The 27,394-nt window shown below is 46.0% G+C and overlaps 1 protein-coding gene across 12 annotated transcripts in view; it reads right to left on the minus strand.

The window, feature by feature from the left end:
* The window catches only part of PLEKHG4B (pleckstrin homology and RhoGEF domain containing G4B), a 220,137-nt gene that overhangs the window by 187,848 nt on the left and 4,895 nt on the right, over nt 1-27,394 (minus strand). For 6 of the 12 annotated variants that reach the window (XM_059728532.1, XM_059728529.1, XM_059728530.1 and 3 more), the window contains 2 exons: nt 17,700-18,286; nt 15,829-15,943 (listed from right to left, as the gene is read on the minus strand). The exons of 4 other annotated variants lie outside the window; for them this stretch is intronic. The gene's annotated coding sequence lies outside the window, so the exon portion shown is untranslated. The remainder of the gene's footprint in view (nt 1-15,828; nt 15,944-17,699; nt 18,287-27,394) is intronic. 2 more of the 12 variants (XM_059728527.1, XM_059728526.1) reach the window with 2 other exon arrangements.

Genomic DNA, 27,394 nt, shown 5'->3' on the forward strand with positions numbered 1-27,394 from the left:
CATGCCGCCAGGCTGCAAGCCTGGCTGCATACAGCTGCGGCTGCATGTCTGTCTACGCATGCCACCTACTGCAGCTGCCTAGAGCTCATGCCTGGGCTGCCCTGTGGCCCTCTGCGCTGCACGTTTGGCTGGGTGGGGGGCAGGGGGCGCTAAGTCCCATTAGCCCTGGCCTTCTGCCGCCTATGAGGCCACATGTTGGAGAGCTGGCCCCAGGATCCCAACCTACAGCAGCACATGCCGTTCCCGCACTCTCTGGGGGGCTATAGCAGTGTGTAGCCCCAGGCTCTCTTCTGCCATGCAGCAATGGGAGACGCACCTGCAAGCTGCATGTTAACCACTCACAGTCATATGTCAATTGAAGAGCCCTGATCTATCTAATAAAAGCTGTAATCTGTGATGCAATAATTACATTTCCTAAGGCAGGGGGGCCAGGCTAAGGCAGGAGGGCCAGGCTGATTACAGCGCGGTTGGCTCTGTATTGCCCAGAGTGGGAGCTCTGAGCAGGCAGCAGTAGCAAACACTGCCCAGCACAGCAAGTGGGGGCGCTGCAGCTGCTGCCACTGCAGTGCAGCCACAACAGGAGAGCCCAGAGCTGGCACAGGGCCCAGGCTGGCAGCAGGAGCAGGTTACAAGCTGGTGCTGAGAGTGGGGAAAAGCGGCCCCTCCCCTGCCCCATGGCCGGCGCTCCACTCTGCAACCGCTTGCAGCCCATGTGGGGCTGCCTGTGCCTGCTCAGGACAGCCCCACACAGGCTGTGAGCGGCTGCAGTGTGGGGCTCTGGTCACGGGGCAGGGGAGGGGCTGCTTTTCCCCATGCTCAGCACCAGCTCATCCCCTGCCTTTCCCCCACCCTTCTTACCCGAGTTTCCCATGCAGGAGGAGCCACACAGTCCCAGACCAGAAGCTCCTGCTGGGGCTTGCAGCTGGGGGAGCAGGGCTGGGCAGGCCCTGATGTTGCAGGAGCCTGCTGGGGCTTCCCCTGGGTCCTGTCATCTTTGAAAGGAACCAAGGACAGAGTAATAATTGTTTTCTAAATTTTTTTAGGGGCCCCACAGGCTGGATAGAATGGCCTAGTGGGCTGAATCCAGCTTGCGGGCTGTATTTTGCCTACCACTGTTCTAGAGCTTGTGCCTCATCACTTTCTTTTTTATTTTATTTTATTATTTTTTTATTTTTTACACCGGGTATTTCTAGTTTCAAATTTGCAGTGTGGCAAATGGTTGCATGAGCCGCATGCAGTTTGTGGTGTCTGAAACAAGTTTAAGGCACCACAAACCGCACATGCATGCTCATCTAAACATGCCCTATATGTTTAGTGGCCACAGAGCTCAAAAATCGTTCACATAATTGTAGTGATACCTTCCCCAAAGATAACGTAGAGAATAAAAGCATGGGATGCTCGCCTCCAAAGGGCTTATCCTATGAAACTTCAGAAGTGGATGTAAAATAATTGATTATAATGGCATGGCTCTTGCAGTTTTCACTATTATCATAACTCCATTTTATGCCATAGTGCTGCATGCAATGCTCATGCAGTTTAAAGCTACATTTTCTGGTCATCTTACTTTTGCTACCACGTCTGTTAAAAAGAAAATTCTAGTCTAAAGAAGCTAACTGATAAAATACTTAATGTCTCAATGTACAGAATCATATCAAACTAGGAAATAAAGAGATATATAGACATCTGCAAAACATTTCAGGGAAAAACAAACAAACAATCCTTTTTTATAGTGTCCTCTAAAGATCAGAGCAGGGGTTACCAAACTTTTTTGGTGAATGAAACCTATTGAATAAAGAGACAGATACACCACCTGCCCCAGTCACAGAGCACAACTGGAAACTACAACAGTTGCCTACATGCAAAAGTAACAGTAGGAAAGTATTTAACATATTTTTAGCTGACTTTTACTACAGTTTAGCAGCTGAAAGTAAAGCAGAACTAGCAGTATATGACCAACCAAGTTCTCTGCAGATCAGCAGGCAAAGAAGCCTGGAGGACCCTGCCTAGATAATATATTTCCAAGGATGTGAACTCAGATCTTCAATAATTATATTTTAAAGCAGCTCTTAATGTTGTTAGAATAAAAAACCAATGGAAATTTTGCCTTTGACTTCAACAGAGTGTAGGATCAACTCTTAATACACACCTTTCCAGTTTGCCCAACTTTATTCATTACAATAAATTATTTGTTTGTTTAAACTGTTAGTTATAACTGTTGTTGTATTTTAACAGAAAGCAAGGATTCTTCATGGTGATATCTTTTATTGGACCAACTGGGTAATTCAGAGAGAGTTAGACAAGTTTGAATGCAAGACACCTGACAAAAGTCTTGCACTCAGAAGCTTGTTTAACTCTATCCCAACTAGCCGGTTGTTCCAATAAAAGATATCACCCTAAGTCTTTGTCTCTCACATAATTTCTGGACCATCATTGCTACAACATCACTTTTATATAACCATTATATTTTAATATATTTCTCAATTAACCCTTTCCCCCAGAAACTTAATTCAATTTAAGCTATTATTTGACCTAGTTTAAAAGGTGATCTAAAATATTATTGAACAAAACCAATCTACTTGTTATATATTACCCTTTTGTGTGTGCTTTTACCACAAGTCTGGAGTACTCGCATAGGCTAAGCTCCTGTTGATATGCATGAGTATATTGGTTAGCCAAGGAATGCAAGTCAAGGCCATAATCACGAAATCACAGCAAATCTTAATTCCTAAATGGATTTCAGTTTAACAAGGACAGGCAAGAACGTGACTAGCATTTCACCAAATTGTAAAACTCTGAAGAATATTTATTTCTATGCAAAAGTTATGTTGCCTAGTAAATAATGAAAACAAATAATTAAATCCATCAATCTGGATGGGAATTTCCTGTTTCAGCGGAACTTCATGATTCCTCCTGGGACTTAAATAAACCAAGATCTGGTTAACTGGGGGTTGGGCTCAACAATTTATGTAAGGATGTTTAACAAAGTTCCGATCTGTGGTTTCTATAACAGGCTTCTGTTATTCCAACACTATTCTTCATTTCATAATCCAACCACAAAGTTATTTTCCATTTACTGGAGTGCTAGATCTTGATCTGATCTTAAAGCCACAGGAACAGTAATTCATTAAAAAAGTTCCCATTCTCTCTCGCTTTCATTATAACATTTCTCCAAATATCAAAATTGGCATTTGACCATGAGTTATTGTTCCTCAGAGAAAAGTAGGCAATGAACCATGTACATAATTGGCAGCTTATTCCCTAAATAACCTGCAAACTTTGTACTGTTTTGATGAGGGCCTTCTTAATCTAATGACTATATAAAAAAGGAACATAAAACTTCTAATCCCCATTTAAAAAATCTGTCCCATAGCACACCATGTCTTTCAAAGAGCAATTCCAAATATTTTAGTATGTGGCATTTTAAAGTTTAATAAACTAGCCATTGTATTGTAACATATACAGGATGATACTCTACTAAGAGAACATTCCCACCAGGGCAGAGGGCCTGTACAAAGTCCTACACATCACACTGCAACCATATAAGCCCATTCACACATTCTTGTCTTGGAAAAATAATATGTCCAAGTGATTTTTGCAACCCTGCCCAGGTTTAGCATGCCCCTTGACTGAAAATCTTAAGCACAGTAGTATTTCCAGCAAACAAGGTTTCAGCAGGGAAGTGTATGAGTTTTAACAGAAGAAATACAGTTAATAAAAGTCTGAATAGTAGGTAATATTGTCTCTTAGAAAGCAAATTCAGATTTCTTAAAGAATTGATGCGTCTGACTCTTTTTGACATTAGAAGAGAAAGTACCCTTGTAAAAACAGGTATGTAAATAGAGTTGTAAAACTGAACAAATGTATTCCATATTGGAAGTGAAAATAACCTGTCACAAAATGGTAACATGAATAGCTACAATAAGGGTAGGCAAAAATGTGCATTTTTCAGATTACCAGATACCAAAGCCTATCTATCCTTCGTGCTATAGAAAGAAATATCAATTTGTTTTTCCCTGTCTTTTCTAAATATTTTGTTGAAGCATCAACTTATACTATCGCACACTGCCTTTAATTCTCTAGCGTTTTATGATACAATGATGCAGAAGTAAGCATTCTAGATTTCATAATCAGTAGGACTGTGTGAAACAGCACTGTTTGGCTTCGACTTCTGTTTTGACATTTTGACAGAACAGTGTTTTGTTTTGAGTTTAGTTTTGTTTCGAAAGCACTGTTCTGTTTTGTTTCATTGAAACAGTTTCACTGTTTCGACACTGTTTTTGGGTTTTGCCCATTGCCTATAATGAGGCAACACAAAACTGGAGGAAGAGCAGCCTCCTGTGATCCCAGGCAGCTCAAGCCCTGCACTGGAGGAGTCCGGCAGAGCCCTGCTGACCTCCCAGGGGTGCAGGTGGGAGGCTGCTGCTGCCACCTGGGACCAGCGCTGGGAGCTGAACCGGTGGAGGGAAGCAGAGCGCAGCCCTGGTACTGCACTCTGCTTTCCCCCACCAGGCTCAGTTCCATTCCACAGGGCTGCAAGCAGCTGGGAACCGAGCCCGGTGCAGGAGGGGTAGGGGGTGCAGATCTTGTAGCCCAGTTTAGGGGGCAGGGCGCAACCCCGGGGCTGTGCTCTGCCCCCTCCCGCACCGGGCTCGGGTCCCAGCCACTTGCAGCCTGGTGCAGGGCACAGCTCAGCAGTTGCGCTCTGCCCCCTGGCACTGGGCTTGGGTCTCAGCGGCTTGCAGCCCAGTGTGGGAGGTGGGGTACAGCCCAGGGGCTGCACTCTGCACCCCCCACCAGGCTCAGAGCCCAGTGGCTCGCAGCCCCGTGGAATTCAGCCCTGTGGCAAGAGGTCAAGCGCAGCCTGAGCTCTGCCCACTTCCCGTCACCAGACTGAGCCCCATGGAGCTGGTGGTGCCCATCAGAGTGCAGCCCTGCAGCAGGATGCAGGGAGAGCCAGGGCTGTGCTCCCTGTGGTGCTGAGTCACACGGGGCTGCGGAGCCGCTGAGAGCGCAGCCCCGGCTCTCCCCTGCTTCTCACCACCTGGCTGCTGCTTCAAAACTTGAAATGTTTTGACTGGCCTTGTTTCATTTCAAGCTGTTCGAAACCCCCTGTTTTGTTTCAATTTCGCTGTTTTGAGCTTGAAACGAGTCAAAACAGCGTCAAAACAAAACAGCCGGTGAAATTTTGCACAGCCCTAATAATCAGCCACAACTCAGGCTGCTGCTTCTCATCATCGCTGGGTGCATCTACACAAGATGCCTTAATGCGCAGTGGACTGCTGTACTGCGCATTAGCGTGTCATAGCAAAAATTGTGCAAATGCACAGTAGAACTAGGCTACTGTGCATTAAGCATCACAAAAAAGTTCATCTTTGCTACTATGCATATTAGAGCTGCTACTGTGCCTTTATCTAATACCTCATATTAGAGGTACTAAACTTAATGCACAGTAGCAAAGGTTCATTAACGAACGGGTAGATGCACCCACTTTGATTAGAGATCACAGTTCTGCCTCCTTTTATACTTTGGCTATTGCTGCAAAATAAGTCACTGCTCCTGGAATGTTTCATAGCAGCTCAAGAGCCCAGGTAGCAAAGGAAGGATAGGTTGACAACAATTTTGTCCACTCTTACCAATGAGAAGCTAGGCATCTCAAGATTATGAATGCATGAATATACCATACATGGCATCCTAGCATAGGAATGCATTTTACTGAAAAAGTAGATGAGACTGCAGCTGGCTGCATGGGAAAGGTTTTCAGAAAGGCTTCTGTATTTTATACCACAGCCTCAAAATTTGCATAACAGCACATAACTGTGCCCCACACGGACACATTTAATATGTTACTATCCTGATTTTCACACTAATCACTTGCAGTTGTTGGCCCTTGAATATCACTCCTTTTATCTCATCCTAGAATTTCCCATTAAGTAAGGTCTCAGGAAAGTCCTACATAAGTTAGTTCACACTGGATATGGGCTACACATTTAGTGTACAGCAGTAAACACCAGCACACACTGCACCAGAGTTTACTGCTCCTAGATGCAGTGTTTATGCATTCACCTGGGACCACAGCACCTTGAGCCAGGTTGGAGCAGCCCCAGCTGGCAGGGGGCTGGGAGGTCAGCCTGCCAGCCCAGGGCTGCTCTGACCCCACTCAATGTGCTGCAGAGAAGCTGGCTGGAGCACAAAGGTGCTCCAGTGCGGAGCTAGCTGGCAGGCAGCCCCCACACTGAGGCAACCTCATGGCCTGACGCAGCCATGTCAGCATTTACACGTGCAGTGCTGTGGAGTAAAAAACTCTGCAACAGGATAGCGTGTGCATTTACAAGTACTACCCTGCTGCGGAGTTAATTAGTTCCTGCGGCCTAACAGGCCTGCACATATAAATGCAAGATGTTTACTGCACAGCTAATTAGTCTACTCCACAGTAAATGTCTTGTGTAGACATGCCCACTATTTCTTAGCTCAGGACTTTTCAGGTCTGCTCCATGTGCCTTGTTTGAGCATATTGTGCAACTCAGCTTCTCCAAATTGAGTTAACACTGGGATTGAGAATTTCCCTGCAGCAGGGCCTTGGCCCATAGTGATTTTACCTAAGAGCAAGTTGGTGGTTGGATAGCTATGATCAAAACCATCTGGGGAAAAAAACATGCCTGGAGGCAAAGAGCAGAAGAGATTGTGACAAGAATCACAGGGAAGGTACTCAGGGGATCCAGTGTCCTTCTGGTATATAAAACACAACCATCAGGAGAAAAACTATTTGAGAGTCCAAAAGAATGTATGGGTCCAGACAAAAGCCTTCCATCATCCTCATTCCTAAAGAACAGTCTTTCATTCTGCCTAGCAGTTTCTGAGGTGGCTGCAAGAAAAGGCTACCTCCCGCAGAAGAATCAGAGCTGTCCTGGGTGGACACAATATAGACAAAGGCACATACAAGCAGGAAATTGCAGCCTCTCCATCCATTTTCTTCCTTTTTTTTTTTTTTTACAATTCAGCTAGCTTACCATTCTAGACTGCAGCTAAGAAAATAGCTACTGATTCAAGTGAAATCTGAGCAAGAGTTGTATCAGTAGGACAAGAAAAACAAGCTAAGATGGACAGAACTTTAGGATAAACAAGAACGTAAACTACAGTATATGCAAGAATTTAGTGTAAGATAGGAATGGATGAAAAACAGAATCAAGTTGGGCTCAAACCCCATTTCCTTAATTCTGTATATGGTGCCTAGATTCTATAGTAAGAGGCACATTAAAATGTGAAGAGGTTAGAGTAAACACTATTATTTATAAACTTTTTTTAATTTGAAATCCATTTCAGTCTTCCTGCAATAATCCAATTATCAAGTGTTTAACAGAAAACGAAAAATCCAGATAAGCATTAGCAGCTTATTAAAATGCTAACAAAATCAACATTATAAATTACTTTAATTTATTAAAATTATATTTCACAGAAAAGGTTCAGAAAAGAACTGAAGTCCATTTTGGAACCAAGGTAAATCAATTCATTCAGCTATGTAACATAGGATCCCAGGTTAAAGAGGGGAAAATAGGCTGTTTCTAGAGTTAGATTATTCACTGAAAATTTCCTATAGATAATAAATAATAGATAAAACAATATAAACAGGGACACTACAGTCTTCTCAAAGAAAGAATTTGCCCGTTTATACAATAGCATTCTTTCAACTTCATGATTTTTTTTTTGGTACTTCAACATAAACAAATGGTTTCTGTATTTTCAAAGTTGCCTATTCCTCCACAAGTATTTTTCTCTAAATAGTCTTTTGTATGTTGAGCTGGAGAATAAATCTAAATAGAAACACAAAAAAATAACATAAGTTCCAAACATCAGAATTACTCTAATTACCCTGGATTTCCTGTTCAGTTTCATTCAAAAATCACAATGCTGCTCTTTTCATAACTAAACTAGACCCATTATTGTGACTCTCCAGAATACATTTTTGGCATTATTTACCAAACATATCAAATTTTTAAAAGGTATTCACCAACCTCCAGCCTCCAACTCAGCATTCTTTCCCTAATGGCTCCTTACCCAAGTGTGTGGTCTACTCGGCAAGGCTACTACAAAGCAAAGACAATCAGAGTGACAGCTCCTTATTATCATAATAAATTACTTCTCCAGCTACATGACTAGCTATTCATGTAGAAATGAAGAGCATTGAAGGAGTGTTTACTTCTCAACCACAGTACATTAACATAATCAAAGGACTGCTAGCTGCACTTCACTACACAAATATCTGTTATTAATAAAAATAATGTATTATTCATATACACAGAGTTTCTTTAATAAAAACCATGCTCAAGTTCACATACACAAAACACTCACAGCAAAAGAATATGGGTCAATACTCATTGAAAAACAAAAAGAGAAAGAGAGAAATTGAGCTAATAAGGATCAGGAGTTTATTTATTTGAGTTGGTGTTTTTGGTGGAAACTAATTACATTTATCTTTGTTAGTTACAAGTATAATAATATTCTGAGGTTTTCAGCAATTTCATTAGGCTTCCCTATCGGCAAATCCTGCTTCTGGTGAATTCAATGGGAAAACAAATAGTCTTGAGCAGGAGTTGGAGCAAGCCCATGGAGTCAGACTTGGCTAACCTATACCTTATTCTCAAACCTGCTTACACCAAGGTACTCAGTTTGAGCTTACTTGATATATGGGAAGGGACCTGCTGACAGATCGTTCTCCAGAACAGCTTCTCAGCTTCCAGGAGAGAGCTCACCATCACCTCAAGTCCAAAAATCTCTCTATCACAGTGGTTTCCAGGGCCTAGCAAAATTTGCAGGGCTTCATAAATTCACAGATTGTAAGGCTGGAAGGGACCTTGGAAAATCATCAGGTCCAGCCCCCTGCCTCAAGCAGGAAAGAGAACTGGGGGTCAAATGACCTCAGCAAGGTGACTGTCTAGTCTCCTCTTGAAGATTTCCAGGGCAGATGATTGCACCACCTCTGAAGGGAGCTTATTCCACAGTCTGGACACCCTGACTATGAAAAAGTTTTTCCTAATGCTGAGCCTAAATTGGTCTTCCAGGAGTTTGTGGCCATTACTCCTGGTTTCCCCCTCAGGTGCCCGGGTGAACAGTTGAGCCCTTGATGCACTCCTCTTGTGTAGTGGAAAGCTGCTACCAGGTGCCCTCTCAACCTCCTTTTTTTCAGGCTAAAGAGATCCAGATCCCTCAGACTTTCCTCATATGGCTTGCCATGTAAGACTCTGATCATACAAGTGGCTTTTCTTTGGACTTGCTCAAGCTTGTCCATGTCCTTGTTAAAGTGCAGTGCCCAGAACTGGTCACAGTACTCCAGCTGCAGTCTCACCAGTGTTGAGTAGAGTGAAAGAATCACCACTTTGGTTTTGCTGGAGATGCATTGATTGATGCATGCCAGAGTATTATTTGGCCTGCTGGCTACAACCTCACACTGCTGGCTCATGTTCGTACTGTGGTCTGTTATAACCCCCAGGTCCCTTTCATTCATGGTGCTAGGCAGTTTGGTGCCCACCAAGCCTGTAGGTGTGCTGGGGATTGTTCGTCCTGAGGTGGAGCACTTTACATTTTTAAACATTGAGCTTCATTAGATTCCGATCCGTCCAACTCGCTAACTTGTCTAGGTCCACCTGTATCTGTAGCCTATCTTCAAGTGTGACCATGCTTCCCCATAACTTGGTGTCATCCATGAATTTGGCCAGTGAGCTCTTCACCACCACATCCGAATAATTAATAAAGATGTTGAAAAGTACTAGACCAAACTCTGACCCCTGAGAGAAGCAAGGGGGGTAAGAGTGCTCAGAAACCTCCTTGGCTCAGCAAGGGCATTCAGCAATGCCTGAGGACTAAAAGGGTGGTGTACAACCAGTGGAAGGGAGGAGCTAGCACCAAGGAGGAGTACTCCTCCTCTGCCCGGGAGTGTAGGAGGGCTATTAGGAAGGCCAAGGCAGAGATGGAACTCAGGCTAGCGTCCAGGATTAAGGACAACAAAAAGTCCTTTTTCAAGTACATTGGGAGCAAGAAGAGGGCACCAGGCAATGTAGGGCCCCTGCAAGACTCAAATGGTAACCTTGTGGCTATGCCAGACAAGAAAGCTGGTATTTTTAACAGTTTCTTTGCCTCTGTTTTCTTGAACAGGGACCGGGACATCCATCCTACCAGAGGTAGGAACAATCTTGGGGATAGCTCTGTCAGGTCTTTGGTCAGCGCAGATGTAGTTAGGGATCTTCTGGAAGGGCTGAACACTTTTAAATCTGCAGGTCCAGATGCCCTCCACCCAAGGGTGTTGAGGGAGCTGGCAGGGGTCATCGTGGAGCCCCTGGCCCAGCTGTATGAGAATTCGTGGTCATCTGGCCAGGTGCCGAAGGATTGGAAACTAGCTAATGTGGTCCCAATTTTTAAGAAAGGGAGGAAGGAGGACCCAAGTAACTATAGGCCTGTAAGCCTCACCTCGGTGCTCAGGAAGATCTTGGAGAGAATCATCAAGGAGCCCTGCCAGAGGGGTCCCCAGTCCCCTGCAAGCCCCACTTGCTTTAGGCTCCAGGAATGAAGAGTGAAGCTGAGCTGAGCAGAGCTGTGGCTGACTGAGAGCCTCAGGCCCTGCCCTTCCTCCTCCCCCTTCCCCTCCTGTTAGGGTTGAGGGTTCCCTGCCCTGTTTGCAAACAGCTCTTGCAGGCTGGAGCTCAACCAGCCTGCAGAGCTGTTTGTAAAAGCAGGGAATCCTTGGGCTTCTTTGCTAAAAGGAGAAATTCATGTTTTCTCTGATAAAAAGGGGAAATCCATGGGATTTTCCATGGGAAATGGAAAACCAGGATCCCTGGTGATCAGGCTCCCCTGTGGGCAGGGGAACCCAAGGAGCAGCCTCTTTATCACTCCCTGAACAGACAGCTCTTCTTCAAGGAAACTTTGTAACTCTCTAGCCAGGGAGCCAGAAGCCTGGCATGACCCTATACAGCTAATTTTTTTTATAGTGTTATAAAGTGCTACAGACACTTTGTGGTGATATAGCGTTACATGTAGACACGCCCAGTGTCCATGGGTGCCTACACATGACCAGAAGCTACTTCACCATAGCAGCACATTCTCCCCATTATAGCGTGCTGCTACAGCGAGGTAGCTGCTAAAAAATAACCAGGTGTCACGTATACGGTGCAGTTCAGGCAGTTAATGCACTGTGCTTTAGTGATGGTAAAGCACAGCACAGTAGCAATGTCGTTGTAGGGCAACGTGTAGATGCACCATTTGTAGCACTACAGATGAACATTGGGCCATACCCATACATTGGGATTTCTTTACAACAATTTCAGGGGCTTCTGCTATAGCTATAATGCATTTTTCACTTGACCATGGGACAATACAGGGACTAAATCTGATCTGTACAGCCATTGATTTCTAAAAGTTTGTTTCTTCACCCTGAGAACTAAAATGAGGGTGGGTGGAAGGGAAAAGGGAGAAAGATTTCTACAAATCTAACAGCTGAGTGTACAAAGACTGCTTATTCCTGCTCATTTATCCAATTCAAGCAATGGTCCAATGTACACCACAGCCTCAATCAATAATACTTATTTTCAAAAGCTTATGTAGAGCTAAGTAAAAGGCCAGGCTCAGATCTGGTAGTTCACCCATACCATTCCCAAAATCCCCATAACTCATAATTTTTTCAGTAGCCAAACTATTTTCTCAGGCCATTAAAAGATGTCCTTATAGCAATTCGCTCCTGCTTTGTAGAACAGGGAGACACTGTAGGCTGACAAGAACCTGATGAACCCAGGGTTTGACCAGGATCAAAACAGGTGCAGTACAGTCATTTACCCACACTGCCCTTTTCAGGCTGGATTTCTGTTCCTCTGCCAAGTAGGTAGCCAGAGAGAGAATGCAGCCTGGCCAGTTTGTCCAGGGAATGATTTAGAATAACTTTATAGATGCAAATAACCAGGTCCCAGGGAAAAGTATTAGCACATTGTATCCCACATACTTCAGAGGGACTTGAAGTAGGACAGCAGAGTTGTACAGCTATAAAATCTTGGGACATGCCAGAGTGCTAGTGTGCCAGAAAAACAAAACCAGGGCAGAAGATACATGGCAGGATGCACTGCATGTATTTATATAGTTAATTATGATAAATGTTGCCTTATCTACTGTAAAAAACAAAACAAAAACCAAACTAACAGGTTTTCTAAAAATTCTAAACCTGGTGACAATAAATAAAACTTCATATACTACCTTTGTTCTTATATATTCTTTTTTGTTAAGCAAGCTGTGATGAGAGAAGAAAAAAGAGAGAGAGAAAGAAGAAAAGAAAAAAGAAAGGAGAGAAAAAAGGGAAGAGAGAAAAAGAGAATGAAAAAGGAGAGAAAAAGAGAACAAGTAGAAAAAGGAGAAAAAAGAGAGAGAAGGGAAAGAAAAGATGAAAGAAAAAAGGAAGAGGGAAAGAGAAAAAAAATCAAAGAAAAAAGAGAGGAGAGAGAAAAAGAAAAAAAGAGAGGAGACAAAAGAGAAAAGAGATGAGAAAAAAGAAAAAAGGAGAGAGAAGGAGAGATGGAGAAAGAGAAAAAGAAACAAAAAAGGGAAAGTAAAGAAAATAAAAAAGGAGGGAGAGGGAGAGTTCCTCACTGCCCATGTCTCCCTCCACTACCAGCTGTGGCTCAGGCCCACCCATCTAAGGCAGTGTCTGGTGGACAGAGGCAACAACACCCCAGCAGCAGCTGCTGCCGGGGCCCAGGCTTCCCCGATGGTCCCGAAGTTGGGGGAGCACAAGCCCAGGGCTAGGAGGGAGGGCCCAGCCAGGACTCGAGCAGACAGATGCCCCATCCACCTGGGTGGGGGCAGCACTAGGGCACAGAGCACCAGGGCTGGGCAGGCTGGCTGGCTGGGCCCTTGGGAAGGCAGCAGCCAAAGGACAGCGGGGGTCAAGCAAGAAGCAGGGGCTACCCTCAGGCTCTGCAGACTCAGGCTGCAGTGAGTGGGTGGGGCACTCAGGAGCATTAAAGGTAGGGCCCAGCCTTGTCTGTGCAGCTCCGTGGGGACAGGCCACAGCTACCCTACCCACAAGGGGACTGCCTGGCCGAGGCAGGATGCCAGGGCTCAGGGGGCTCCTGGCTTGGCCTTTCTGCACACCAGGCACAGTGTAAGCGGTGCAATAGCTCAGATACCCTCAGGGACAGTCTGGAGCAGCAACTTAAAAAATATATTTTTTTTTATACAAATTTCCTCGCACACCACCTGGCATGCCAAGGAAAATGTCTCCACATGCCACTAATTGGCACATGTGCCGGGGGTTGCCTATCCCTGCTTTAGAGACTACGTGGTTTAGAGAGGCATAAGCTTTCACCATCAGATACTTCAGCAGATTTTCATAGCATCTAATGAAATAAGACAGTTGCCTCTAAAAGCTCATGGTTTTCTGAACTTGTTAATTTCTAAGGTGCTACCCTGTTTTGCTTTCTGCCTCAACTCCAACTAACTTGGCTTACTGTCTCCCTGCTTAGCATAAGGAAAGTAGAGTACTTTCAGAGAGGATAGTACATAAGGGCATCTTTACACATGCTCCAGGGTGGGGGGCATTTTAATTAGAGTGGATCTCAGGAGCTGCTCTAATTAAAATGTCTTGTGTATTCAGCATCCCATGCTTCAAAATGGCAGTGGGGGTACTTTAACTAAAGCTCATTTGACAAGCTTTAAAGTACCCGCACCACCATTTTGAAACATGCTGAATACACGTGATGCTAAGGCTGCTGAAGCATTCCAATTAGAACACTCGAACAGACTCGATTAAGTGAGTCTGCTTAACGTGCTTGATCAAGCAGACTCAATTAATTGAGTCTGCTCCAACAGGTTCTAATTAAAACGTGTCGGAGCAGGTGTTGGGCATGTGTATAGGTGCCCAGGAAAGTGCTGAGCACAGAAACTGGACTGCTTCAAAAGTCTGTCTACAAACCTCCTGATATTCTATTTAAATGTAAATATTATCTTTAAATGCAATCAGAACATAAAAAAACAATTTCTCTTTCCATGTTTTGTTACTGTATAAGAGAAAGCTTTTGAACAGAAGACGCACTGGCTATATCCTTATTCAAATTTCCAGGAGACAGTATTGGTCGTCTGTGGGCACAGGACCACAGCACACTGAGCTGGGGCAGAACTTCCCCAGCTGGCCGGAGGCCCAGGGGGCTAGCCTGGCAGCGGGTGGCTGCTCACCCCCGGCTCAGTGTGCTGCAGAGAGGCTGGCTGGGGCACAAGGACGCTCTAGTGCAGGCCTAGCCAGCAGGCAACGCCCATGCTGAAGCACCGTTGGGCCCCAGCCAATCCCATCAGTGTCTACATGTGTGCTGCTGCACACTAAAGAACTCTACCATAGAATAGCATTTGTGTTTACAAGTACTAATCTATGGTGGAGTTAATTAGTTTATAGTACCCATACATTTAGTTAATCCAAAATGGATGCATTTTACCTCATTTTGAAACTGCTGCAAATTTTAGCATAGGTACTTGTGGTGGTTGTGCCTAAAATGCCCGTGTCCCTATATAGTTACCTCGTGAACCGTTGGTACTCCCGACTTTCATGTTATAATTATTGTATTATTCTAATTTTTTATATCACTAGTTGACAGGGCTATTCTCTCTTTTTTTTTCGTTCACTCGTTCTTATCATGTCTTTCTTAGGGGTTCACGGGTATTATGGGTAAATTATCTTGCTCACTTCTCTGGATACTCGCCCATACTCGAAGATATACATAAACATAGTCCGGTTCTGATTAATACTTGTCTTTATTTTTATCTTTTATTACTACGTACAACTTTCCTTTACATTCAGGCAAAAGCTGTCTCTGTGTCTTTCTTCCTGTTTAACCTTATCTATTATATCAACTTTGTAACTCTTCTTATATAATGCCCTTACACTCTAGCTCTTAACTTGGATGAACAGAACTTAGTAATCATAAACAAAGTCTCTTTTAATTTTTTGGTCCACTTGTTTTTCTTTTTCCGGGGTGTTCTTTTATCTTCCAACCATGCTATACACACCCTTGTTATCTTGAAAACAGATGAGTCTACCTTTTATCCTGTATATGACTGATGCCCCAAATCCTCTTGCAGGACTATCTGTCACCATTGCCACACTTGGGAGAGCGAGTAAAATCCACTTTCCCCTTTTCTTTTGGTTCTTTTCTAGATCTGCCGGAAAAGGACGCATGTCAAGGGGTTTTTCTCATCAAGGATCCGCCCCTCACCCTTGGAGCTCCATTCTCTTCCCCGTGTTGCCAGACACTCTCAGGTAAGCTATTAGTCCCTGGGGGGTCCTTGTTCCCCCTTCTCTTCTCCGCCAGTCTCCTCCTTTTTCCTCGTTGAAGTCCCCATCTTTTCACCATGCTCCAATCACGGAGCTTCTAGCCTAATAAGGCAACAGCTCCGGAAGCAGCGTTCTCCAGGTCTCTCCGCCACACCCGCGCTCACTGCTCCACAGTACTCCATAAACACATTTTTAAGTAGCACTTCAGCACTTACTTGTATATGGTACTTTTTTTTTTAATTCCATATTCTAAGCCAAATCAAATTCCAAATCTGAAAGTCAGTCCAGAACCATAAGTGGCCCTACTACTGGCAAACATCCTCCACCCCCTTCTGGGGCTTCAGATGTTTCCAAATCCTGTGGCAGGCATCCTACTTGTAGGCCCAAGACCAGAGGCTTGGATTTGGATGGCCCCAAGTTTTGCTTGCCCTCAGCCATACGGCCGCAGGAGCAAGGTAGGAAGCAGTCTCCCCTTTCCATAAAGTGGGCATAAAGCCAAGACCTTCCCACTCCAGAGGCTTACTATACATTACCTTGGCAGGTACTATCCCTATGACAGGACAGCAGTCTTCCCCGGGTGCAACTAGGAAGGCCATCTTGATGGTCACAGTGCTTCCCTTGCCAGGTAAGCACAGGACTATGCTTGATCTGAGCCGACAAGAGAATAGTACAAATTATGCATATTAGTCCAAAGCCAAAAGATTCATGATTTTCCATATAGTTCATTGGCCCCACCGGAGTCAACAGCATTTCAAGCCATGGGGACCCCACAGCTCAGCACTACTCAGTGTGTGTGTGTGTGTGTGTGTGTGTGTGTACTCTACCCCCACACAAGTTCCATGTGCTAATTGGCCTCCCACGCATGACTGGAACCAAGTGTTCATGTCATACGTGCTGGGCTCCTCCCAAAAATGTATATGCAGATGAGGCACATGGCAATCTGGTCCAGTTCCACCTCATAGAGGGTGGGACTATAGTAATCAAACATGATAGACTGAGAGAGGGGCCAACAGAGTGATTCTGGGTGAACAGTTTAGGGCCCCCTTTGTTGATGTTTGCCACACATTTAAAGCTGGTGAGGACAGAGAAATCATTAGAAATGGGAAAGAAAGGCACAGTAGAGCTGTGGGAGTGGAGAGGAAGTAAAAATGTATACAATACAGTGGCTCACCATGACTTCAAAAAAGGAAGTCAGCTGTGAGGCGGACCACGCTCATTGGTCACTACCATATTTTATTTAGCTGGGTTGCAATAACCTATTCTTGTGGTAGGTTTTCATCAGTACGTTTGCCCACTATGGGCCACTTACTTCGTAGTCAGATTCAGTGTTAGCTGCATTTAACAGCTTCATAGTTGCTTCTGACTGCTGAGCACATGCTGCTTTTGGGAGCAGTTTAATGATAGACAATGTATTTAATGAGATTTCCTTGCATGCAAATAAAAGATAAAGGGCTTTTCCCCCCATGCTGACTGGGGGGGAGGGGGGGGGGGAGAGACGACACGTAAATATGGTAACAATTGTACAAGCAGCAGGACTGCAGGTCACACACTCTAGTTCAGAACACTCAAACTGGAACTCTTCAGAAGTGGGTTTTCTGTAGAAGATCTAGCAGAGTCTGGAAGACAGTGCATTAGACAGACTCTGGAGAACTCCCAGCGACCTGATAAAGGACCCTGGATAACACGCATCACTTCTCTGTACATCCATTTCCCTTCTCACACTTTGCCTGTCTTGTCTCTTTAAAATACATCTGTGTCCGCCTGGCCTCGAACATCTTGTCCCAGGCGGTTTGGTCCGGATAGAGGATGGCATCCGCCTTGTTATCCCAGGTGGCCCATCAAGTAGATGTTTGCTCCCAACGTGGTCCTCCCCTATCTCGCCTGCCATGACTTTGAATCTTAATACAGTTGGGGGAGCGGGGAGGGAGGAGGGACCACTCGGATTCCCCTGAGGGTGCCCTGTCTCCCTGGCAGTCTTCTGCGAGGCTCCACCTCCCCTCTACCTCGCCCTTATACCCAGCCTGGCGGGTCACTATTCCTGTGGCCAAACTCCCAAGCAACAGGCCCCTAGTGTCTCCCTTGTTTTTGTGCACGTTGACTTTCCTTAATGCTAACCCCGATCCTGAGGCTCATGCCACCATCGAGTTTCCCCCGGTGCCTTGATTCTCAACCCCTCCAGAAGTGGGAAACACAAACCATATCACAACAGAACCCCAAAAGAAAAGAGCATTCTTGACACCCCTCGGTACTCACATCTGGTCCCTAAGGCCTAATCAGACAAATCCTGCTCCCCCTGACTTTTATGGGGCTATCCTAGGTACCCCGTGGCTCTCTGCGGGCTTCCTCTCCCTCACCACCCTGGATCCTATATCTTTGGGCCCCCTGAGGCCCTCCACCATCCCACCTGATCAGATGCTGGGTAGTGGGTTGGCACCTCCCCCTCCTCCATGGTGGCCGCTGGAATTAGGGTCCTTCTGGGCTCTTCCTTCCTGTTCTTTGGTTCTTCGCGTGGGAGCTCCTGCTCCTAGTGCAGTGTCCTCTTTGCTGCAGCCAGTGGCTCCTGGCTCGCCATGCGAGGCATTGAATCCTCCCCTGCTGGAGAACACTGCTTCTGGCCCTGCTCACTCCACTCGGAGCTTAATGGAGGTCCCTCTGGCTGGGATTTCTGCTGGCGTCTGTCCCCTCACCTCTTTGCTGGCCGCTCGCTTTATTTCGGCCAACCAGCGATCGCCACTGACGTCACCGGCCGGCCGCAGCTGTATGAAGGCACGGCTGATGATTCCTCCTGGTGTTTCCAATTTGCTGCGGGTCTCGCTGCAGGTGAGTGTTCCCTTTTATTTTTGCTTTTTTCTCCCTGTTCTTCCCTGGATTCCTGCTCCCAGGGTTCCCCCCTTGCCTCTTTGGGTCCTCCCTTTTGTGTCTCTCTGCAACAGCATGTAGCCTTAGTGCTTACAAGGCCCCTTATTTCAATGGCTCAGGTTAGAAGTGCCACTGCAATAGAAATAATAGTAAAAAATAATAGTAACCAATCGTGTCTATTCCAGTGATTGGCACAAAGTTACTTATTAAGTTACAAAAGCAAGATCTGACATGTTATAACACTTAGCTCTGAACACTACTGTCTGCCACCAGATGCCTATAATGTGATTTTTCGCTGATAAAATGAATATTTTAAACACCCACGTTTGAAACATTTGATTAATCTACTACATAGCTTTTAAGTATTTTATCTGAGGATTTTTCCCTGATACCAAGAATAACAGAAAGGAAGAAACGTATACATGAGAGTGCAGGGCAAACAACAGTACAGTTTTGAAAATGTGAAATGATGCACAAGTTCTAAGTATCGCACTAACATTAAATAATGAATAGGCATGTCTACAGAATATATTTACTACATGGTAGCCTAATTAGCTGTGCAGCAAATGCCTCGGCATCTACACGTGTGCCCCTATTAGGCTGGAGTAAACTCACTTACTATCCTGCTGCAGTGTAAAAAATTCCATAACAGCGCATGTGTAGACACTGCCCTGGCTGGCTGGGGCACAAGGGTGCTTCAAGGCGGGGTCTGCCTGCTAGCTAGCACCCTTGTGGCCAAGCCAGCCCCTCTACAGCAGGTTGAGCTGGGGAGAGCAGCCCTACGCTGGCAGGCTGACCCCCAGACAGCTGGGGCTGCTCTGACCTGGCTCAACGTGCTGTGCTCCCAGGCACACATTTAAATAACAATAAACTCTGGAGTTTTTGCATTAATTGCACACACAGACATGCCCAACATGTTTCAAACTGTTGAAGTGTAAAGACACGAAGTGATGAAGTAGAAACATGCACTAGGGTTTAAATGCACAATGAGGCTGCCAGTAGTTCCAAAATTTACTTTACAATATTCCAAAGATTACATAATAAGACATGGGAATAATAATGATGATCTCCTTTTTAAAAGTGCTTTGAGATCTGCAGATGGAAAGTACTAGATAGGAACTAAGTAAGCATTATAATAGGAATAATTAGTAGTAGCAGTAGTAATATACTCAACTCCCCTAAGGATTATCCTATGCAATCTAGGTTAGGAACATCATATAGATGGCATTTTGGATCACAAAAGAAAGAGTGCAGACTGCAAGAACTAAGCCCATAGTCTGTCTCATCTGACAGCAAATAAAATATCTACCTAACTCGTATTTTGCTCGACTGTTTTGTTTAATTACATGACTATAGCATGTTTTAATTAAATCAGTAACAAAAGCCATATCCTTGCTCTTGCAATAATTTTTATATTCCTACGCTATGAATGAACTATAGATAGGGAAAACCCTCTTCCCTTTCAATGATGAGACAAATAATTACTATACAGGCAGTCCTCGACTTAGGACTGTTCAAGTTACGACAAATGGCACTTCTGACTGTCACGGCGGGGTCCTCTTGGAGGGCCGTGATCTCCTTGAGGTCCCTTGCTCCGTGTCAGGCCGGCCCAAGGGCACCCTCTAATTCTTGCCCGCCACGTCTTGTTGGAAAAATATAAGATTGGGAGGCTGCCTTGTGTCTTCCCTGGGCACGGCTACTCGGGACCTCTGTCCCTGCGGTTCTTCTGGACCCCCGGGGGCCTCCCAATATGGTGGGTGTTCCCTGGACACCCTAGCCTTATGGGCTATGCGTGGCTCCTACCTCCCCTGATACCACGCCCCAAGCCTCGCAGATGGGAAAGACGTTGTTAGGTCTGCACGCCCGCTTCCCGGGCCTCCTCTATAGTGTAGCCCGCTCTGGGCTCTCTCTCGTGCCCAGCCTCTCACTGGGACTCTCGTCCACTCTGGGACTTCCCCGACGGTGTGGTCCCGCTCAGGGACTCTCTAGCGGGCCTCCGGTCCTACGGGCCAACCACACGGGTGCCCTCTCTGACCCTGGCTCACCACGCTGCTACTCCCCGACTTCTCTGGGGCAACCGCAACGCCCTGCCTCGGTCTGAGGGGTGTTGCAGCACTAGCCTGCAGCCGGGCTCGCTATGCCCGTCTCGGGCTCCTCAACATGGCCCCTCCCTGGGGCTGGGGTCAATGCTCCCCGCAAGTGACGCCCTTGCTGGCATCTGCTGTGCCCGCCCTGGGCTTCCTAATGTGGCGCTCCCCCTCTTTGGGGCTCGCCGTGCCCACGCTAGGGCTTCTCAATCATGCAGTATGGCGCTCCCCCTCTTTGGGGCTCGCCGTGCCCGCCTTGGGCTTCCCAATAAGATCACCCCTCTCTCTGGGGCTGGGGTCTATGTACCCCGCACGCAAGCACGCAATCTGGGGTCTATGTCCCCCCCGTCTGCAACCTACTGGTTGCGCCCGCAACCCACTGGTTGCGCAAGATAATGCGCCCTCCTGGCGCTAGCCTGCGCCCTCCCTGGCACTAGGGCACCCCACACTCTCTGGGGTCCCTATAAGGATACTGCGCCCTCCTCGGGCGCTGGGGCCCCCACACTCCCGTGGGGCCCTTTATGAGGCCTCCTCCAACCCCTACAGCCTCACCCAAACCTCCGGTTGTAATAACAGAGCCAAACAAACTCAAGCCTCCTGGCTGTAACGCAAACATAAAGCCCCCTGGCTAAACCATAGTGCCCAATCCTCTCAGGGCTATCATGAGCTGTACTTGCCCGTTGGGCTTCTCCCCATATCTCGGCTGAGGGAGCTCCTGCCTCTCTGGCTGCTGGCAGGGAACTGCCAGCCTGGCCTCAGCCCTGAGCTTTATAAGGGCCAAGCCCTGCCTCCTACAGGCAGCTGGTTCCCCTTGGTTGCTCCGGCCACCCGCAGCTGCGCTCATTACCCGGGCAACCCTCAGCTGGGCTCGTTATGTCAGGCCAGGGCACGCTCACTCACTCCCTGGCAGTTTCTCCTCTCTAGGAGCAGGGGCACTGGGGTGCCCTGCGACACTGACCTTTGTAAATTATGACACACACAGTTTCAAGGTGCTGATGGGGTTTTGACTTTATTACGCTGGACACAGCTGCCTCCAACTGGTAAGGCTATTGGGGTGGGGCGTGGGGGTGCAGATCAACGCCCCTGCAGCAAGGGAAGGACCGAAGGATTGGGGCTGGGAAAGGAGATGCCCAGTAGGCAGGGGGGCACAGAGAGGGGTGGGGCGGCTCCTGCTGCTGCACGCTGCTGGTCCAGGAGGGCATGGGGGGAGGGGGGGAAAACTGTGCAACTGGATCTGTGTGGAGTGGGTGGGGGTGGGGCTGTGCCAGGCTGCGCTCTGGGCTGGCGGCAAAAAGTGCTTTTATTTTTGCCAGGGGGCCCCAAGATGATGCCCCCCACCCAGAAGCATGGCCAGATCACAGCCAAGTGGAGCTCATGGGGGGGACAGGGGCGGATGCAGGTTCAGGGCTCCCTACTGTACTGCCCCCCCCTGCCACTGGAAACCCCACACCAGCTGCACCACCATGACGAGGTGCCCCCTGCCCACCCGGCAGTGTGGGGGGCACAACTCTGCACCACTGCCCCTGGGCACATGCCCACCTCAGTCCCCTCCCCAGGAATATGCATAGTGGCAGGGAGCCACACCCCCCAACCCTGGACGAGCCACTAATGGCTGTCCCACTCTCTGACCTGGCCCCAGGCCCCATGCACTGCCCTGCCTGGGCAGCACCCTCAGGCCCAGGCCCTGCCCCACTCCCTCCCTCACTGGGGGGGTGGGGGTGGGGCTCAATCTGCCCCACCCTCCCACAGACTTAACTGCAGTCAGCTGAGGGAGCTGCTCTCCACTGCTGCCTGGGGCTATACTCCTGGCCATGAGCATGTATGCGTATGGACACACGCACATGGTGCCTCCTCCATGCCGTTCCTCATAGCCCCTAGCAGACTGGAACTTTGCCAGCCTGCAAGGGGAAACCTGCCTTTTCTCACATTCTTCCACGGAGAATGGAAAACCTGGACCCCTGCACAATACTGAGAATCCAGGACAAATGCTGTCCCAGGCATATATCCTGGGACTGGGACTTGATGTTCCCATTTTGGAACTGTCCTGCCCAATTAGGGAGGGGTGGTCACCCTACCCTCTTCCCAAGGAGGGCCAGAACCCTCAGGCGCCCGCATATGAGGTACCTATGTGTCTGTTGATGCTGTTTCATTAATAGGCCTGAGGTCGTCATTCAGAAAAGAATTCAAGGCATCTCCTTAGTCTCCTCAGTAAGTTCTCCACAGCCACATGAACCTGATGTGCATTCGTTATTCTCTTTCCCAGATGCCAATATAGAGGATCATAGGCGACTTGTAGGGAGCGGGGGACACGTGTCCCCCTGAAGACTGTCCACCGCCACTAGCTTCTTCAGGTACTCACCACTCACCACCCTTCCCCTCCACTGCTGCCGGCATCCCCGCTCACTACTTGCCATCCTCCCTGCCCCCCCCTCCCACATCTGTGGGCAGTCCCCACTTGCCGCCAACACTTCCACTTACAAAATGGTGTCCCCTAGTCTTGGGGGGCACCAGTCATTCATGAAAAAGATATTACTGCTATTTTTATTTTCATATCCTGCAGGGGGTGCAGGGTACTCAGATCTCTTCATAAACTATTGCATTTACTTGAATCTAAGACGACCCTAAATTTAAGACACTCCCCCCAGTAATTAGATTCTGTACATGGAAAATTTATAAATTCATTATAAATTTCCATATATAGAATCCAATTAATGGAGGGTCATCCTTAATTCACCCCCCTTCCCCTGCTCACAGCTGCAGGGGGACAGGCAGTGGTAAAGGAGGCAGAAGTCTGACAGAATGAAGCCTCACACCTGCTCCATGACAATCTGCCAAGCTATAATGTTCAAAGACAGCAATATGGATCAGGCTTACAAAAGCACTAACCTATTAACACCAACTGAGTCAAGGTATGAAGTAGCAGTATTATCCACCAGTAGCAATTATCATCATGTCCAATATGAGCTTGCTCAAATAAAAAGAAATAGGATTATTATTATTATTATAAATCCTGTGAAACAATTACTTGCGTGCTTAAATGAGCTGGGTGTTAAAAACATAGAGTTTGATCTTCTCTTTATCATTTCTGTTACAATACCACCCACAATACGGTAGATACTTTCCAAACACAAGGAAACAAGTTGTTACACATAAAGAGAAAAGCAGATTAAAGGAAGGGACAGTAATTGCAGCCAGTATCAAGGGCTGCTTGCAGACATTAAAAAAAAAAACTCCCAAAACTGCGCTTTGCCAAAAGCAGCAGTGTGTTACTTCGACCCAGCTCTGCAGCGGCGGCTGTACAGATTGGGTACTTCAGCAGGGTTTTTTGGGCACTTTTATCTAAAGCTAAGTCACAGCTATTAGACAAAAGTGCAAGAAAAGCCCCACTGAAGCACCCAATCTATACAGACATGGGGTGAACCAGGTCCAACTATGTGATGCCTCTTCTGGGCATGCACTGGGCTCAGTGCAAGAACATACTGAGTTTAAAGCGCGAGTTTTTCTTGTTTGGTTTTTTTTTTTTATTTTAAAACACTTGAAAGCAGCCAAAGTGGCCACAGAGACAACTGATTTCTCAGCCTGAGCTCCAGAAGATATATCTTTGCATTCTGAATTTAAAACTGCCTTCACTATTCCATTTATAATTTTTGCCTGACTTCTATGTTTTGCTCTTATAACTGTTGTTTCATCTCATTTTTATGAAAAATGTTATTGAATAAGGTGATTTTAAAACTAAAAATATAAAAACTGCAGAAATTTCCAAGAAGCAATTATAGGGAAAGTGATGATGGCAGTAACTCCAAGGATTCTGGAGCACTTACTTATTCTACTACAGACTTCCTGGGCAACTTTGGGCAAGTCACTCAAATATTCAACTCCTCACCTTGCCATCAGTAAAATAATGACAAAAGTACAAAGGTTAAAATCAAGAAGTTTAAGATTGTGAAGTCCTCAGATACTATATAAGTGGATACCTTGGTTAAAGTATGAGCATTGTACATGAATATACTAACAAAAAATGTGCCAAAGGCTTTCCACTGTTTCAAAGTCATGTATGCGATCCACTGAAACCTTGGAGAAGTCACTCTGATTCTTCACAAGAGCAGGCCCTACAGACAATTTACAAATGAAGTATACAAGATGACAATGCAGTGAATAGGAATGTGAATGATAATAACTTGTAGGCTTCTTCATTCCAAAATTTTCTGTCATTGGATTTTACATCTGCCATCAAGATACTTGATGCTTCTCTGGGACTAAAGTCTATTGGCCTTTTGGAAAAAGTTTTTGAATGGGGGAGGCAGAGTAGCAATATTGTTTACAACTTACCATTTAAAAGACTTTATTGAAATAGCATCTATACAATCTTCTAGAACATTTGTAATAAAATTTTGGAGTAATTACACCCAATTCACTTGTGTCCAGCTTTCACTTAGGCTCTTTTGCTCTGATGCTCCATTTGAAGGAAACGGAGAGACTCATCTTTTTAGATTAAATGTAAGAATTGCTTCCAACCTGCAGCACCCCCACTCACTGTTACTCCCCTGCCAGAATACAGTTCCCAAAGCATTCCTTGATCATTTGATTTGATGCCAGAGTTAAACATAAGCAATGTTACTAATGCTCAACTACATAAGAACCTTTCAATGCTGTTGCCTCTCAGGAGTCACAATGAAAGAAAGCAGTCATTTCACCCATTTTACTAGTCCAGATAAGAGTTCAAATTCTTTACTGTAAACTCCTGAAAGAGCAGACTAAGAATTGTAGAAAATGTAAAAGTCATTCCTCATTACTAACCAACCTGAGTCTCTTTGTAAGAACAACTCCTTCAGTCTGGAAACACAATGGGTAAGTTTAGCAGCCCAAGATATTTTCTGAAACCAAATGAAAGTATCTTGCACAAATAGGGCTGGACAGATAAGGCCATCTGTATTCAAAGAGAATGTTCATACACAGTCCTGGGAACCAAGGACATTTCACTCTTCCTAAACTGTAATTTTCCAGACTGGTACAAAACAATACAATAGCTGTACCAAGTCTGTAGTTTCCCAGTCACTGAGCTTTAACAGAAACCCTAAAACATACAAACTAAATAGCGAGTAAAGGTGAGAGAGCCGGTAACAACCTCTGCTAGTTACAGTGCTGTCTAGGAGAGACCAGGGCTGAATTACGCTCTAGGACAGAACTGCCCAGGTTCCCACTAAAGTGAAAGGGGCTGTGCCTATACTTGCCACACACAGTATGGTCCAAGGTCTGGAGCAAACACATAAAAGTGCCAACCATAGACAAAGCTCAGCAAACCTGAAAATTAGGAAGTTCAGAATGGAAGAGAGGTAAGCAACCAGGATTCCCACCTGCAAACATAGGGAGGGGCATGCATCAAACATATGCTTGTGCACTCACCCTAGCAATGCCACTGCCTTCCCACTACAGGGAACTGTGGTGGTGGTACTTTAAAGATGCCCCACAATCACAGTGCAGGGCAAATCAAAGAGACAGCCAAAACCTGGCAGCTCTCAGGCAGTGTTGCCAAGTCTGCTTATAATAAGCAGAATTGGGTTTGTTTTGTTTTTTAAGTCACTTTAATTTTTTGAGAGTTGTGGGTTTATAAGCACCCCCACTCCCTTCTCTTTGAAATGTGTTGGGCTTGTTTTTAAAGGTGTGTCACTTTTTTTTTCCTCGCAAGACTTGGCAACAGTGTTCTCAGATAATGGTTGGAAATCAAGGGGATCCATGCTGTGCCCAGGGGCTCTCTCCCCCAGGCCCTCACCCATTGGCTCCTTAGCAGTTTGGCCCAATGGAAGTCATAATACCAGAGACTCTCCCAGGACTTACTAAGAGAGCCCTTTTTCCCCCTTCATATTCTTCACAGAGATGTAGAAAAAATGATATGCACTCATAACATGCTGGCTTACCCAGGTCAGAGGCATACCTGTCCAATACTGCACCCCAGGCAGCGGCAGTACAGTGCAGGAACAGCAGCCAGAAATTCTCTGCTGCGAGAAGAGACATCACCTTCTTTTTGCTACCAACATGTGTGTCAAGTGGACGTTTAAATACTGATTTAGGTAGCAAAGACAGGCAGCAGCAGCAAACCTCTAGCTGCTACTCCTGCACTACACACCATCACTGCTGCTCTGCCCTTCCCTCTGCTGGAGACAGAGCTGCTGCAGAGAAGGTGTGGGGAATGGGGGATAAGTGGGTGAGGTGTTCCCATAGTTCCATTTCAGTGCCCGTAGGGAGTGCTTGGGGCTCATGTCCTGCTCACCTAGCCATTGTTATACTGCTGACAAATGTCTCTACAGAGCACTCTCCTTGGGGTCAGCATAAGCCTTGGATAGCATCTTTGAAGCAGCTGAACTCCCTTCCAGTTTGGAGGGGAAAGAGGAATCAGTGTGGAAGGTTCTCACCATGTCTTGATCTAGATTTCCAGGAATGACCCCAAGGCCCTGTAATTAGTTGAGAGTGATACTTCATTATTCTCTTTCCTGCTCTAAATCATTCAACATAATACACACTGAGCCTTAACATTTAATAATCGTTTCAAAGTAATCTGATAGGACTTTTACCTGCCTTGACCCGTACAGAGGGTTCTACATTTCTCCTGCAAGGCATGATGATATCACTAACAACCAAATCACAGCAGGAAGCCATGTTCCTTATAATGTCATTGACTGCCCCAGGAGAAAGAAAACCATGATTTCAAGTGTTGGAAGATGGTGAGTAAGAGAAGAATTTAAAGAGCCTGAACCTGCAAATATGAACAAGAAAAACCCAACCCATGACTAAAAATGCTCACATCTGAGAGACCCAAGCCCTCAGACTTCAATTTATGGAAGAGGTAACATTTCTATTTTTGTTCAAAGCTAGTTTTTCTATATTCTTGTACATTCACTGTAATATAAGGTACCATTATTAAAATCTCTATCACATATTGTGCTTTTTCTTAGACTTCAAAGCACTTCAAAAAGGGAGGGAAGCTGTGATATCCTCACTTCTAACATAGACATAACCAGATGAACATCTTAGCAAGGGTCCCCTCAGCAGGACCAGAGCAGGGACAGAAAGAGAACTTGCACCTTCTGCACCAGCTTTGTGCCACAGTCATTGAACCCTTTACTTTCTTTACCTTTATGTTTACTCTTTAATATAC

This window comes from Alligator mississippiensis, chromosome 5 (assembly GCF_030867095.1).
Source record: "Alligator mississippiensis isolate rAllMis1 chromosome 5, rAllMis1, whole genome shotgun sequence".
NCBI classification, from domain to species: Eukaryota; Metazoa; Chordata; order Crocodylia; family Alligatoridae; genus Alligator; species Alligator mississippiensis.